Here is a 14,739-nt window from a genome sequence, read left to right on the forward strand (position 1 = left end):
GCTAGAGGGATGGCCGGGGCGGCGGCGGACCGACAGCGGGGAGTGGTTTCAGGTTGGGCGGGGCAACGCACCGCTGGCCGCGGGCGACGGGGGGCGGCGATTTGGCCGGTGGTGGTTGGTGGCTCAGGGGTTGGAGGTTTAAGATGAACTGCTACACGACCAGCTGCCCCGGCTCTCGCACGCGCTGCTGCTACTGATTTTCTGCTACTAGTGCGTTCAGTTTCGACAGCAAAATTCAGTTTCGATAGTTAAGTTCAGTTTTGATAGTTAAATTCAGTTTCAACAGTTAAGTTCAGAGAAGAGCGGCTGATGTATTTTAGATCTAGCACTTTGTGGTTATGTATTTTACATCATCTACTGGAGATGCTATTAGAATTCCACTTAGGTTAACGTTGTCTCTCTTGTCCTGCTTCAGCTTCAGCGTCGTACAACTCACCGGAGCTGTTCCAACGATGAAACCCTCCATCACAGCGGAGCAGTACCCCGGGCTCCTTCTCCAGACGCCTAAGATCTTCTTCCCCTCCTCCAACAGCCAAGTTAGCTGGAGCATCCTCATCGACCAACCCAATCACGCTGAGATCAACATGGCTTCGCCAAAGAGGTTGTACACTTGTTGCATCTCTTTTTTACTCTACATGTCATATATATTGTCCACTGAGCACACATAGTAATGTGAAATACGAATATTTTATCCTACTATCACTACAAAAAAAGACACATCCGTGACATTTTAGGCCAAACGAAAAAGAATTCTGTCATACTTATGACACTTCTATGACAATAATTGTGACAAAACCTGATATCATCATAAATGTGGTGGGGTCCTACTTCTATGACAAAAAAATCATGATAGAAAATGGGCTTTTCATCATGGGAGGGCCGGAGATGCAGCTGCATGACATTCTCTGGGCCATCCATGACGGAAAAAACCATGGTAGAAGCAAGGGCGAGGAAAATATCGGGGAGTTCCCGGTTACGATGGGTGGTCGGGGGCCGAGCGTTGCGCGTTTCTCTCCTACGTACATGCGTGTGTCCGAGGTGTTAGGCTCTAACTGAACCCGAGCGAGGCGTTGGGCTCTAACTGATCCCAAGCGATTGCACTGCAGGCTAGGCGCTACCGAACCCGAGCGATCGATCGATCCCTTGCTGTTAACTGAACCCGAGTGATTCCTTCGCTACTGCTGCTAACTGAAGCTGATCGATGCTGCCCTTGGATGAACAGTGAGCGTTGTTGGGGGTTTGGATTAACAGGTCCCGGTGGGGGTTGGATGAACAGGACCCCGTGGTAGTAGAGGTCGTTGACGCTGGGTGAACAGTACCCCGATCGATCGAGCCGGTGGATGAACATGACCCCGTGGAGGGCTGGATGAACAGGACCCCGTCGAGGGTTGGATGAACAGTAGCCAGTGGAGGGTTGGTTGAACAGTAGCTGGTGGAGGGCTGGATGAACATTAGCCTGTTCAGGGGTGGTTGAATAGGACCCCGTGGAGAGGGCTGGTTGAACAGTAGCCGGTGGAGGAGCGGAGTGGAGGCTGTATGAATAGGAGCCCGTGGATGAACAGTCACAGGTGGAGGCTGTCGGATTTTGGGTTCCGGCAGACCCTTGAGGTTCGAACACTGGGGTGCGCGTGGAGATTTCGCCTTCTACCTACCTGCACCCCTCCGCCTCGCTAAGATCTAAGCTATGGAAAGAACAGCACAAGAGACAGAGGGTTTATACTGGTTTGGGCCACCGTTGTGGTGTAATACCCTACTCCAGTGTGTGGTGTGGTGGATTGCCTCTTGGGCTGATGATGATGAGCAATACAAGGAAGAACAGCCTCGCGATGGTCTGTTCTTGGCTGGGGGGATGAACTGCTAGGAGGAGTTTAGTCGCCCTTCTCTCTGTGTGTGTGTGTGTGATGCTACTTGATCCGATCCTAGCTAGTTTCTCTCTTGGCTTCTAGATTCTCCCTTCTTGATTGCCCCCCTACCCTGGGGGTGGCTAGTCCTATTTATAGGCAAAGGCCCTGGGCCTCTTCCCAAATATTGAGCGGGAAGGGCGCCAACAATTGGCCATTTTGAAGGGGAACATCTGGTACACTTATCCTGACTAAAGTTGGTCCTTGCCTGCCAAAGGCTCTGGTGGTGACGCTGGCTTGGGCTCCACAATGACTTCCTCCCTGCCGTTGGACTGGTCTTGGTCTTGTTGCACCGAAACGGGTGCCTTTGCTTGATGCTCTTGCCTGCGCTTGCTCCCTTTGCACCAAAGAGGAAAGGAGGACACTGCACGGCTGGCGCCCGCCTGGCGCCTTTGGTCGTCATGGCTTGCGTCACGGGCACCTCATGAGGTACCCCACCTTGATCTCTCCGCCTCCCCGTGAGCCAGCCCGATGAGGCCGTGCCTGAGGAAGCTCCGTGTCGTCCGTCCCGCGGGGCTTGGCCCCTCGCGAGGGTCTTGGGTCTGTGTTGATGAAGATGGGCCATGCTGGGCCCCCTTTTGAGCCACGCCGCAGGCCGCAGGCAGACAAGTCTAGGGACCCCCGTTCCCAGAACGCCGATAGTAGCCCCCGGGCCCAAGGCGCGCCCGGACTTGGCCGTGCAGGGAGGCGAAAGGGCAAGAGCGAAGCGCCGCGGGCCCTAACAGCCTGCGGCCTTGGGCGCCGCGTGGCGGTTGACTGGACGTGGGCGCCTCAGCAACCGCGCGAGTTGATAAGGGAGCGGCATCTGCCTAGGCTTTGTTTTTTTTGCTTTCTCCGGTTGCTGCTCAGATCCCCTTTCTTGCGCCACTCCTTCCTTCCTTCAAAATTTCTAGATCTACTCTGACCGCTTGACCTAGGAAGCCATGGCGCCTCGTCAGTCCCCGGCCGGAGCTTGGTACTCGTCTGCCCTGGACTCGCCGAACATGTCGGAGACGAGCCTCGCCTGGTTGCGCCGGATGGCGGCAGCGCAGGGCATCGACGGGGCGAAGGTGTTCAAGGCCGGCTCCGCCACCCCTGAGGGCCAAGGGAGCACCTTCTATCCATTCTTTGTAAGCGCCATTGCTGCTGGCCTGGTGCCTCCCTTCTCTGAGTTCTTCTTCACTGTCCTCCGCCATTATAAGCTACAGGCTCTGCATCTCCACCCCAACTCCGTCCTTCTCCTGGCAATCTTCGCCTATTACTGTGAGGCTCACGTAGGGGTGCAACCCTCAGTGGCCTTGCTGCGCCACTACTTCTACCTCCGGACCTCTCATGGTCCTGCTTCCGCGTGCGCGAGCTTCATCGCGTACGGTGGCGCCATTGCCATTTTGAACCCCGGGAAAAGGATTGAGGGATTCAGGAGCAAGTGGGTCTTGGCAGATGCTGGGCGCATCCACCCTCGGCTGATCTTGCCCATGGAGCAACCCACAAGCTCCAACGATTGGGGTCGAGCGGAGCTCGCGGACCCCCGCGCGAAGCTGGTGTTGGAGAAGATGGACGCGGATCTGAGGCCGGCCAACAAGGCGGCGGGGAAGCTGACCGGCGCATCGCTGCTGAGGGAATTCCTGGAGCACTAGCTGGCTCCGCTTCGGCAGTACTCACTTCCGATGTGGAGGCCCCATCCGAGCCCCGCGGCCTTGGCCGACGAAGATCTGGCTGCGGTCCTCCAATCTCTGGTCGGGGGCAATGTGGCGAGGTTGGAGGGCGCTCCTACGCCCTTGTTCCTCCGCAATGACTGGGAGCAGGTAGTGGAGTCCATGCCCGTCTTCAACAGGGATGGGCCCGTGCCCATGGAAACTCCCGGGGAATCGGTGGACGTGTCCTCCGACGACTCCAGCAAAGAGGAGGAAGGAGGGGAGCGGGAAAAAGGGCCTGACTCCGAGGCGACTGACGGAGAGTCGAGGGCTCCCCTCCCCCGGCGCAGGTCCCACGCTCTCCGCCTCTCTCCGAGCGATGACGATGAGGATGATGACGAGCAGGGCGGCGGGAGCTTGCCCCCGATCCCGAAGAAGGACAGGACCGGGCTGATCTCCTGCGGGTCTGCCCCGGCCCCGAGGCGGACCGCAGACGCGCCTTCCGCTCCCGAGCTTCCCAAGGTTGACCCTTCCAGCCGGCTTTCAGGCTTCAAATTTGGCTGGAGGCTGCCTGAGCTCACTGGCGACGACCCGTAAGCACTTGATTTGTCTTTATTTCTTGTTCTGCTGCTGAGGCTTGACGTCCACATCTCTTGGATAGGCTGGCGCCCGCAGCAAAGAAGCCGAAGGGAGCTCCTGAGGTTCCATCCGTGGCAGCGCTTCTGCCCGCGAAGGAAGGTGACCGCGACGCACGGGCTTCTCCTGCCCGGTCATCCTCGTGAGGCCTGGCTGAGCCGGCTAGGGCGAGCTCAGCCCCATGGCCCAAGTGATTCTCGAGGTGCCTTTTCCTGCTGCCACCACTACAGCCGTTGGGGCGCAGCAGGCTCCGCCTCAGGATGCTGTGGTCGCGCTGCCGCCTTCTCCTCCTACTCCACCGACTGCTGTCTCTCCGACTCCTCCTGCCGTTCTGGATCGTGCTGCTTCTGAGCTGTACCGGCTGCGGCAGGATCTTCTTGGCGCCGACCCTCGCTTGGTGGTCAGGCGCTTGGAGCTGGCTTCAGGATGGATTTGCTCCGATGCTTCGATTCGGGCGGCGCTGGTCCAGGCCTCGACGGCTTGCGATGAGGAGAGGCAGGCCATCCTTGAGGCAAAGGCTGCTCGTGACGCAGCCCTGGGGGAGGTGGTCGACGTCCATGGTCGCTGCAAGGCGCTGGAGGACGAGCTGCAAGGCCTGCGGGACCAGCTCGCGAAAGAGTCCCGCCTTCGCCAAGAGCAGGAAGAAGGCGTGAAGGCTCGCGAGGCGGCCGTCAAGGAGAGGGAGGTCAAGCTTAGGAGGCGCTGTGACCGCCTAGGCGCGCTGGAGCAGGAGTTGGGGCAAGGAAGGTCGAGCTGGACGACAAGGCCTAGGTTCTTGCCGAGGACTGCGTGGCCTTTGCGGAGATGGAGGCGAAGGCTCGCTCCTCGCTGAGGACGCTTTACGACAGCAGCCTGGAGAGCCTGCTGGCTGGCGCTGAGGACGGCCCCGCCAAGCTACTTCCCTTCCTGGTTCGCGCTCTTGAAGATGTCGCCCTTGGCCTTGGCCCCACGGCCGAGGCCGAGGCACGTGTCCTGTCTTCTATAGCACTGAGGCGGGTCCTCGCCCACATCTACCTTCGCGATCCCGGTGTCGTCCTCGACAGCCTGCTGGAGCTAGTAAGCGGCGAGCGTGCCGCTGCCGAGGCCATGAAGGGTCACGCGGAGGCTCTGCTGGGGAAGTTCCGGGTCTTTAGCACCAAGTCGAAGCAAGGCGCTGCCGACCCCGCTACTCCATGAGGCGAACCCACTCCGCGCTGCTCCACTGCCGACAAGTGACTCTGTTGTGGGTCCTGTCCTGCCTTTAATTCCTGCACATGTATCATGCCTCGGGGAGGCGTTTAAACTTGCGTTTGGCATTGAGATAACAGTGTGGACTGTAATATTTGCTTTTGAATTCCTTGAAATTTACGCTTTTCCTTCCTACTTGCTTATGTTCTACGCCGGCAGAGCCTGGCCCCGCGCATACCTCAGCCGCCGTTAGCCCCGACCGGAAACCAGGACGGGACCAAGGAGTGAGGGGCTACGTGACAAGTTAGGCTCCTGAGTCGCGATGCTCAGGAGTCCCCCTTGGCGCACGAACAACAAGTAGGAAGGTGTGATGTGGGTGGATCTACCGTTCTACGTCTGTAGAGCCCGGCCGCGCGCATACCTCAACCGCCGTTAGCCTTTCGGAACTAAGGAGTAAGGGGCTACGTGACCAGTTAGGCTCCTGAGTCGTGATGCTCAGGAGTCCCCCTTGATGCTCAAACGGCCTTCGTACCTTGGCTCCGCTCGGGGAGAGACGCGCGACGAACCAGGCCCGGGGGGGCCTCGCTGGGTGCCGTGCGTCTGGGTGTGACCCAGGCGCAGCCCCGTGCCCAGCCCCCTCGCGCGGCACTCCCGAGGGGAGGCGTTATGATGAGGCTAGACACTGAGCTCTGGGCTCCCTGAGGTTGATGCGGCCTGGGGGGCGCCCTCAGTTGTTTATCACCACCGCGGAGCATAGCGCTTCCGTATGTGTACGGGCATAGCCGCTCCTCGGCAGTGTCGTCAGCCAGCGCGGAGCATGGTGCTTCCACTGGTACGTGGGAGGGGGCTCCCCTCCGGGAGGAGCCCCCGGGGCGTGTACATCCCCGCCCTGACATGTGGCTGGCACGGTAGGGCCTGGCGAGGTGTATCTGGGCACCCGTGAGCCAGCGCGGGACTCACGGGGCCCTACCTCTAGGCGGGGTGCGCCTGGCACTGGGCCTTATCTTGTGATGTGTCCCTGCAAATTTGGTTAGATGCCGGCACTCTACGTCCTCGGGTCCCGGCCCTCGAGCTGGTCTCAGCCATCGCTGGTATGCCAGGTCGCGACGCCGTGGACAAGGCCAGAGGGTGAGGGCTGGAGAGCCAGTAAGAGCCCTGAGTCGCGATGCTCAGGTACCCCCCCCCCTTTAACGTGCAAGTGGTCGGCATGGAGAAGAAGAGGTGCCGTGGACAGGCATCAAATAATCAAGCATGGTGGGTCGAACGCATAGCCGGAAATAAACGCAAAAGGGATACATGCCGCTGGGTCTGGCCCGAGCGACTTGGGGGATGATGCAGCCCGAGGGGCGCCCCCAACAAGGTAAGCTAACAACATGAAATAAAAGGGATACATGCCGCAGGTACGAACCCACGCGGCCTAGGAATAATGCAGCCCTGTGGGGCGCTCCCAGCTGGAAATGAAACTTGAAAGATGTCACCTGATGATGTTGAGGATGGAGGAGTGTTGGCATAGCAGACTCGGTGAGCTGCGGAAGCTGATCCTCACGAGCCCCCAGGCCCAGGGGCCTCGGGAGGCTCCGGAGGCGCTGGTGGCTCCTCGTGGACCATCTCCATCTCCACCAGGGCTACGGAACGCCTGGCCTCTTGAGCCTCCATGATGCCCCTCATGAGGCGCTGGTATGTGGCAGCCGCGTTTGGCAAGCCGTAAGGCATGCGAACGAACCTATGGGGTGGACCTTCACAGCGCCCCACTCGCGAGGGCCAGAAGCGCTCCAGAGAGGCGACTCGATTGAGCCCTGGTATGTCGATGCAGACGCGCAGCCCACCATCCTCGCCTGGATGGGGAGCCACAGCTGGTAGGCGGCCGCCTTTCATGACTCTTGACTCCTGTAGTTCCTGAATGGCCTTGCCGATGAACTCCTGAGAGTCTGGCTCTCCTTGCCTTACTCCTTCTTGAGGGAAACATGCTTCGAAACACGCCTCCATGTGGTGCCCAAGCGCCTCCCTCGTGACCTTAGCCAGGTCGGTGGCCCTCCAGGTGAGAGCCCCCGAGCCCTGCCTAAGGAGGACACCGGGCGCGCTTTCCTATGCGATGGAAGGAGGTTCCCCCTAGGCAGGCGCGGGGCCTGAGGGGCCGGGCCAGATGATGTCTTCTTCTTCTTGGGGGCGGTCTCGGGAAGCCTCCTGCTTCCGCGATCCGGGTCTTCCAGTGATGCGGCCTGAAAGGCCCGTTCCAGGGAACACACCGCGTCCTTCTCTTCACAGGGCACCGTGATGACTCCGCCACTTCCTGGCAGCTTGAGGACATTGTAGCCGTGGTGAGTTACGACCATGAACTTGGCCAGTGATGGGTACCCAAGGATGGCATTGTACGGCAGGCGAATGTGAGCGACGTCGAAGTCGATGAGCTCGGTGCGGTAGTTGTCGCGTGCCCCGAAGGTGACAGGGAGGTGGACCTGCCCAATCGGGACTGTGGAGCCGTCGATGACTCCGGAGAAAGGCTTGGTTGGCTGAAGCTGGTTGTAGGGCACTTGGATATTGTTGAATGTTTCCACGGACAGGACGTTGAGCCCTGTCCCACCATCGATGAGGGTCCTGGTGACCACCACGTTGCTGATGATTGGGGAACAAAGCATCGGGAGGACTCCGGTTGTGGCCGCACACTTGAGCTGATCTGCTGAGCTGAACATGATGGCGCACGCCGACCACCTAAGAGGGCGCGTGGCTTCGAGCTTGGGGAGGACTGCATTCACTTCGCGGGTGAACTGCTTGAAGATGCGTTGAGAGGCTGGGGCTTGAGCCCGCCCAGGATGCAGGCGATCGCACGCGGCTCCTGGAAGCCCCCAGCCCCCTCGTCCTGATGGCGGTCCTCGTTTCTCCTTGGCTGCGGCGGCAGTGGAGGGAGGCCTACGTTGCCTTGCGGGCGATCCTCGCGAGGCTGATCCCTCCAGTCTCCCTTGCGAGGCGGGTCTTGCCAGCGATCCTCGCGAGGTCGATCGCGCCACCTTTGGCGCGTCCTTCCTAGTGTCCTGCGTTCCTTCCTCCTCCTCGACCGTAGCCCCGGTCACCGCGGTCGGGGCGACGGCCGATCCTTCCTTCTTGCACGGCTCAGAGCTCTTGACATTCGTTGGTGTTGTGGGTGTGGAGCTCGTGGTACACACAGTACCGACTGCCCTTGGAAGATTCGGGCTGATCTCTGCCCCGCTTGGTGTCTGGTTCTGCCGCGAGCACGCCAGCCCCCTTGCGCTTCACATCCTTGGCCTTGGGCTTCTTCTCTTCTGGGTCCGCGGCAGGCAGCTCGAGGAGGGAGAGACGCCCTTCCTCATCCCTAGCGCACTTGGTTGCCAACTTGAACTACTCCAAGGAAGTGCACATGTCTTCATGCATCGCCAGCTCCTCCTTCATCTTGACATCGCGCATGCCGTCGGAGAAGGCTGAGATGATGGCCTCCTCGGTCACCTTGGGAATCTTGAGGCGTGCGTTGTTGAAGCGCTGGATGTACTTCTGAAGGGTCTCTCCGGGTTGTTGCTTGACGCGGCACATGTCGCTCACGGCGAGTGGCCGGTCGCGAGTACCTTGGAAGTTGGCAATGAAGCGGGTGCGCATCTCGTCCTAGGTGCGGGCCCCGTCCTTGAGCGCCATGGGAAACCAGTTCGCCATGACCTTCTCGTCTCCGTTGGCAGCTTCAATGCCCCGCTCATAGAGCTGGAGGAACTCCGCAGGGTCGGCCGTGCCGTCGTAACGAGGAGGCAGGTCTGGCTTGAACTTGCCGGGCCATCCGACGCTGCGTAGCTCGGTGGTGAAGGCACGGCAGCCTGCTGTGGCCACGGGAGGCCTTGGGTGGCAGAGAGCTTGGTCTTGCATGTCCCCACGCGCTGCAGCTGGGAGCAGCGCGGGGTCTTGACGTGTGGGAGCAGGAGCATGGTCGCGACGTGCTGGAGCAGGGAGCGCCCGGGCAGTTTCTTGCGGGCGAGGGACTTCTTGGAAGCTCTGCTCTTGCCGCGCTGGCACCTGACGGAGCGGGTTCCGCCCAGGGGCCACACGCCTTGGAGCCATGGCACCTTCTTGAGGAGGAGGCGTCTGGGGCGCCCCCGGGCCTTCGTCGCTCGCGCGGGGCGGGGTGCGGCGCAGCAGAACGGACGGCGCAGGAGAGCCCCCTGCGGCGCGGACGAGCTCGGCGACGCGGTCGAGCCATTCTTCGTAGACGTCATCGACGAGACGGTAGCGCAGGAGCTCGTTCGCCGTGATTAGCGCAGCTCAAGCCTCCATGGGTGCGCGGAGCGCGCGGGACGAAGAACCAACTGGGGTGAGCGAGGGAGTAGTGGTGCGGCCGTCTTGCCGCACACACGGATGCCGAGACGACGCTTGCTGCTCGTTCCCCGCCGGGCCGGTGGCGGCGTTGACGGTAGGTGACGGGGAATGGCGAGGACGCCCGCTGACAGGAGCCGTCTGGGCGACGCGGGAAGCGAGAGCGGCCCGGCGCTCGGTGCGGGCCCGACGAGCGTCAGACATGGACGCGATGGTCGGAGGAGAACGGGGTGGTGGAAGACGAATTCCGGCGCACCCCTACCTGGCGTGCCAAATGTCGGATTTCGGGTTCCGGCAGACCCTTGAGGTTCGAACACTGGGGTGCGCGCGGAGATTTCGCCTTCTACCTACCTGCACCCCTCCGCCTCGCTAAGATCTAAGCTATGGAAAGAACAGCACAAGAGACACAGGGTTTATACTGGTTCAGGCCACCGTTGTGGTGTAATACCCTACTCCAGTGTGTGGTGTGGTGGATTGCCTCTTGGGCTGATGATGATGAGCAATACAAGGAAGAACAGCCTCGCGAGGGTCTGTTCTTGGCTGCGGGGATGAACTGCTAGGAGGAGTTCAGTCGCCCTTCTCTCTCTCTCTCTCTCTGTGATGCTACTCGATCCGATCCTAGCTAGTTTCTCTCTTGGCTTCTAGATTCTCCCTTCTTGATTGCCCCCCCTACCCTGGGGGTGGCTAGTCCTATTTATAGGCAAAGGCCCTGGGCCTCTTCCCAAATATTGATCGGGAAGGGCGCCAACAATTGGCCATTTTGAAGGGGAACATCTGGTACACTTATCCTGACTAAAGTTGGTCTTCGCCTGCCAAAGGCTCTGGTGGTGACGCTGGCTTGGGCTCCACAATGACTTCCTCCCTGCCGTTGGACTGGTCTTGGTCTCGTTGCACCGAAACGGGTGCCTTTGCTTGATGCTCTCGCTTGCGCTTGCTCCCTTTGCACCAAAGAGGAAAGGAGGACACTGCGCAGCTGGCGCCCGCCTGGCGCCTTTGGTCGTCATGGCTTGCGTCACGGGCACCTCGTGAGGTACCCCGCCTTGATCTCTCCGCCTCCCCGCGAGCCAGCCTGATGAGGCCGTGCCTGAGGAAGCTCCGTGTCGTCCGCCCCACGGGGCTTGGCCCCTCGCGAGGGTCTTGGGTCTGCGTTAATGAAGATGGGTCGTGCTGGGCCCCCTTTTGAGCCACGCCGTAGGCCGCAGGCAGGCAAGTATGGGGACCCCCCTTCCCAGAACGCCGACAGAGGCTGGAGGAGGTCGACGGTTTATGAACAAGAGCCCGTGGAGGCAGTCGACGGTGGATGAACAGTAGCCCGTGGAGGCAGTCGACGGTGGAGATGAACAGTATCCCGTGGAGTCCCATTTTGCGGTACGCCACACCCCTCCCAATGAACAGGACCCCCGTTTCAACCGTAGTGCTCCAACACAAGTCTGTTTCCTCCGTTTTGTGGTACGCCACACCCCTCCCGATCAACGGGACCCTGTTTCGACCGTAGGAGGTCCATTCCCTCCGTTTTGCGACACGCCAGACCCCTCCCGATGAACAGGATCCCATTTCAACCGTGGCCAGTCGAACACAAGGTCGTTTCCTCCATTCTGCAGTATGCCAGACCCCGTTTCCATTGGTTGTTCCGTCCAAGCCGGTTGGCTCCCGATGAACACGACGACGTATTCCGTTCCGACCCAGCCGGTTGCCTCCCCATGATCACGACGACGGCACAGCTTCTCCGTTCCGACCTAGCCATGTACACGAGCCCTGGCCGTACGTATGCGCGAGTAGGCGTTCGAGACCCCGCCCGTATGTATGTACATGGCTGTATTTACTTTGTTGCACCCTGGCCGCTGTACGTACGTGTACATGCTACATGCGTGCCTCTACTACGACACATGCCCTTCCTTACACGGCCATGGTTCATCGCTGCAGCCTACATACAGATCGATTGTATGTATGTACACGTTCGCAACCAGAATGAAAACACTACGTACGCTTCGACCAGGTGGGTCCCGACTGTCAGGCACTTCCTTGCGTGCGAAGATGTAGCTGGTGGTCCCAACAGTCAAGGGGGAAACATTTTTTCAAGAAATATAGTGGCATGTCCGGTGGGTCCCTGCTGTCAGGTGGAGGAATAATTATTTTGGGCGTAATAAGGAGGCACTTCCTTGCTGCGGCCGTGGACCCAGCTGTTAGCCTTTCAACTTACAGTACTCTTCCGATGGAAGTCGTTCATTGACCACATTGACCACGTTGCACCGAGAGCACCAAGGCAGTGGACGACGGCGAGGCGGAACGACGCGAAGCCTGGGAAGACGCGGCAATGGATGCCCACGCAGAGAGGAGTACGAGGGTTCACTTGTTTGGCTGCGGTGTGAGGCTGCCATCGCCATAGGGCCTAGCCAGCGGTGGGAGTAGTAGGGGGCGGTGAGGCCTCCGCGGCAGCATAACCGACCACGGGAGGCAGGAGCAAGCGGCACGAACGGCGCTGCTTTGGGCGGCTGGAACAAGAAGACCAGAGGTTGAAGAAGCACTACGGCCGTTGGATGGACATCGTACGTCACTGAATCTAGAATCGTTCATATTGAATAAGTTGACAAAGCCCTCCGTCCCCGTCAACTTAGTAGGCCCACATGTCAGCCTCCCACTAAGCTGGGTCCCAGCTAGCAGGGGGAGTATTCATTTTTTTGTGTAATAAGGAGGCACTTCCTTGCGTGCGAAGATATAGCTGGTGGGTCCGAACTGTCAGCGGGGGGAACGTTTTTTCGTGAATACAGAGGCCCTTCCGGTGGGTCCCAGATGTCAGGTGGAGGAATCATTATTTTGCACGTAATAAGGAGGCATTTCCTTGTGTGAGGTCGTGGACCCAGCTATCAGCCTCTCCACGTAAAGTCCACGTTTGATGGATGTGGTTCATTGACCATGTTGACCACAACACGCCGAGAGTACCAGGGCGGTGGACGACGGCGAGTCCTAGGAAGGGGACGATACAGAGCCGGGGAAGACGCGGCTACACGGAGAGGAGTACGAGGGTTCAGTGGTTCGGCTGCAGTGTGATCTTGCCGTCGCCGCAGGGCCTGGCCAGTGGTGGGAGTAGTAGGTAGCGGTGAGGCCTCAACGGCAGCACATCCGGCCACTGGAGGCAGGAGCAGGCGGTCTCGCCGGCGCTGGTTTGGGCGGCTGGTGCAAGAAGAGCAGCGATTGAAGAAACAACAGGACCGTTCGATTCAAATCCAACAGTCACTGCTGCTAGAGTCGTTTGTTGACTAAGTTGACAAAGCCCTGCATACGGGTCAACTTAGTAGGCCCACAGGCCAGCCTCCGAACTGGTGCGCCCCAGATGTCAGTGGGAGGAATCATTTTTTTTGCATAATAAGGAGGCAGTTGATTGCGTGCGGCCAGGCCAGCGAAGGGAGTATGGTGGGCCGGTGAAGCCTGCGCGGCATAACAGCAGGCCACAAGAGAAGGGAGCAGGCACTCCTGCCGGCACTGGTTTAGGTGGCTGGACTAGGAAGATCAGAGATTGAAGAAGCACGTCGGCCGTGGGATGGACATCCAACAGTCACTGCTGCTAGAATCGTGTGTTGACTGACAAAGCCTTGCGTAAATAAGTCAGCCTTGAAATTTGTGGCGTGTACAACCCATTTTCTATTATTTTTTTAATTTTTACTCATTTTCTAATTCATATGGAATTTATTGCAGCCCATTTTCCATTTTTAGAGTTCTTCCCATTTTCTCGTCAGGACCAGGGTTAAAAATTTGAACTAAAAATGAGCGAAATTTTGAAAAATTCCCAATTTTTTGCTGGGGAACAAAATAGTCTTAATCCAAATATTATTAGCCATACTAAAACAAATTTAAAAATTAAATTAGTACTATGTCATGTTAAAATCCAATGAAATATAAAATATCAGGGAAGAAAAAAACAAAAAAAGAAACTAATTTTCTAATTTACTTTTAATAGATACTGACCAAACTCTTTGGCCAGGCCGGAATGCATCCCTCCTCGTCTTGAAAGATTTGCAGCCCAATAAGTCAGAGAAAACAAATAGGCCTAGCTTGGGTATTCTTCAAAAAGAAATAGTGGCCTACCTATTTTCCCAAAGAAAACACTGTTGGGCTGGTCATGTTGTTAGACGGGCCACAGAGACCGCACAACCCAGTTTATAGCCTGCTCCTCTGAACAAATCCTGAAAACAATTGTGCAATTCGGTCGTTAATTGACTATACGTTGAAAATGATGTGGGTACCAGATATCAGAGGGTGGATTAGAGTAAAAGCCAGGGGTGCATCTGAGTAGTAAAAGAGGCGCTTTGCTTGTGTTCGAGAGTGGACCTGGTGGGTCCGTACTGTCATACTCACATCTACATTCCTCTCCCGATTCACTATGTCGACAGGGCCGGACTGCGGCGCCACGGTGAGCGCACCAAGGCGGAGGATAAAGTGATGTCGACAATGTGCTAGGCTGGGTTGGACATTCTTATTGAAAAATGAAAATGGACTGGAACTATTTACGACGTTGACTACGATTTGCATGGGTTCGCTGGTTGCAGGAAGAAAATGGTGGGAGAAAGAAGATGGGTCGCTATCCTTACCTAAGAATTATATCGACTGAATGTAATGACAATATCATAGGAAATAATAGCCTCCTGTTAAATCGTGAATACAATGAACTGATGCATGAGCATTTAGCTTTATTTATTTATTTACTTATTTATGTTTAGGGGACCATGAGCATGTACCTGGGCCGGATTCATGTGAGAGCTTCCCTTCCAGTTAATTATGGGCTCCTCTATTGGGCCTTCATCAGTGGGCTGCATGTTATCAACAAGTGGAAAATGTGTTCCTACGAAAAATAGTATGCGCTACGTATGATACGGGGCACTAAAGTATCGGACCGTGCAATGACTTCCAAAACATTGTGTTTGTCGTTCTAACAACATATTTATTCAACCAACAGACGAAATATACTACTGATTGTACATTGAAAACAACAGCAACAACAACCAGGGCTGGGGGTTCAACAGAAGCAGTAAGCAGGCCAGAAGAGTAAAGACGCAGCTCTCTCTTGCAAACCAAACATCATCCATCATTACAAAAGGGCTACCAAAAAAGAACAAGCG

This window comes from Triticum dicoccoides, chromosome 4A (assembly GCF_002162155.2).
Source record: "Triticum dicoccoides isolate Atlit2015 ecotype Zavitan chromosome 4A, WEW_v2.0, whole genome shotgun sequence".
NCBI classification, from domain to species: Eukaryota; Viridiplantae; Streptophyta; class Magnoliopsida; order Poales; family Poaceae; genus Triticum; species Triticum dicoccoides.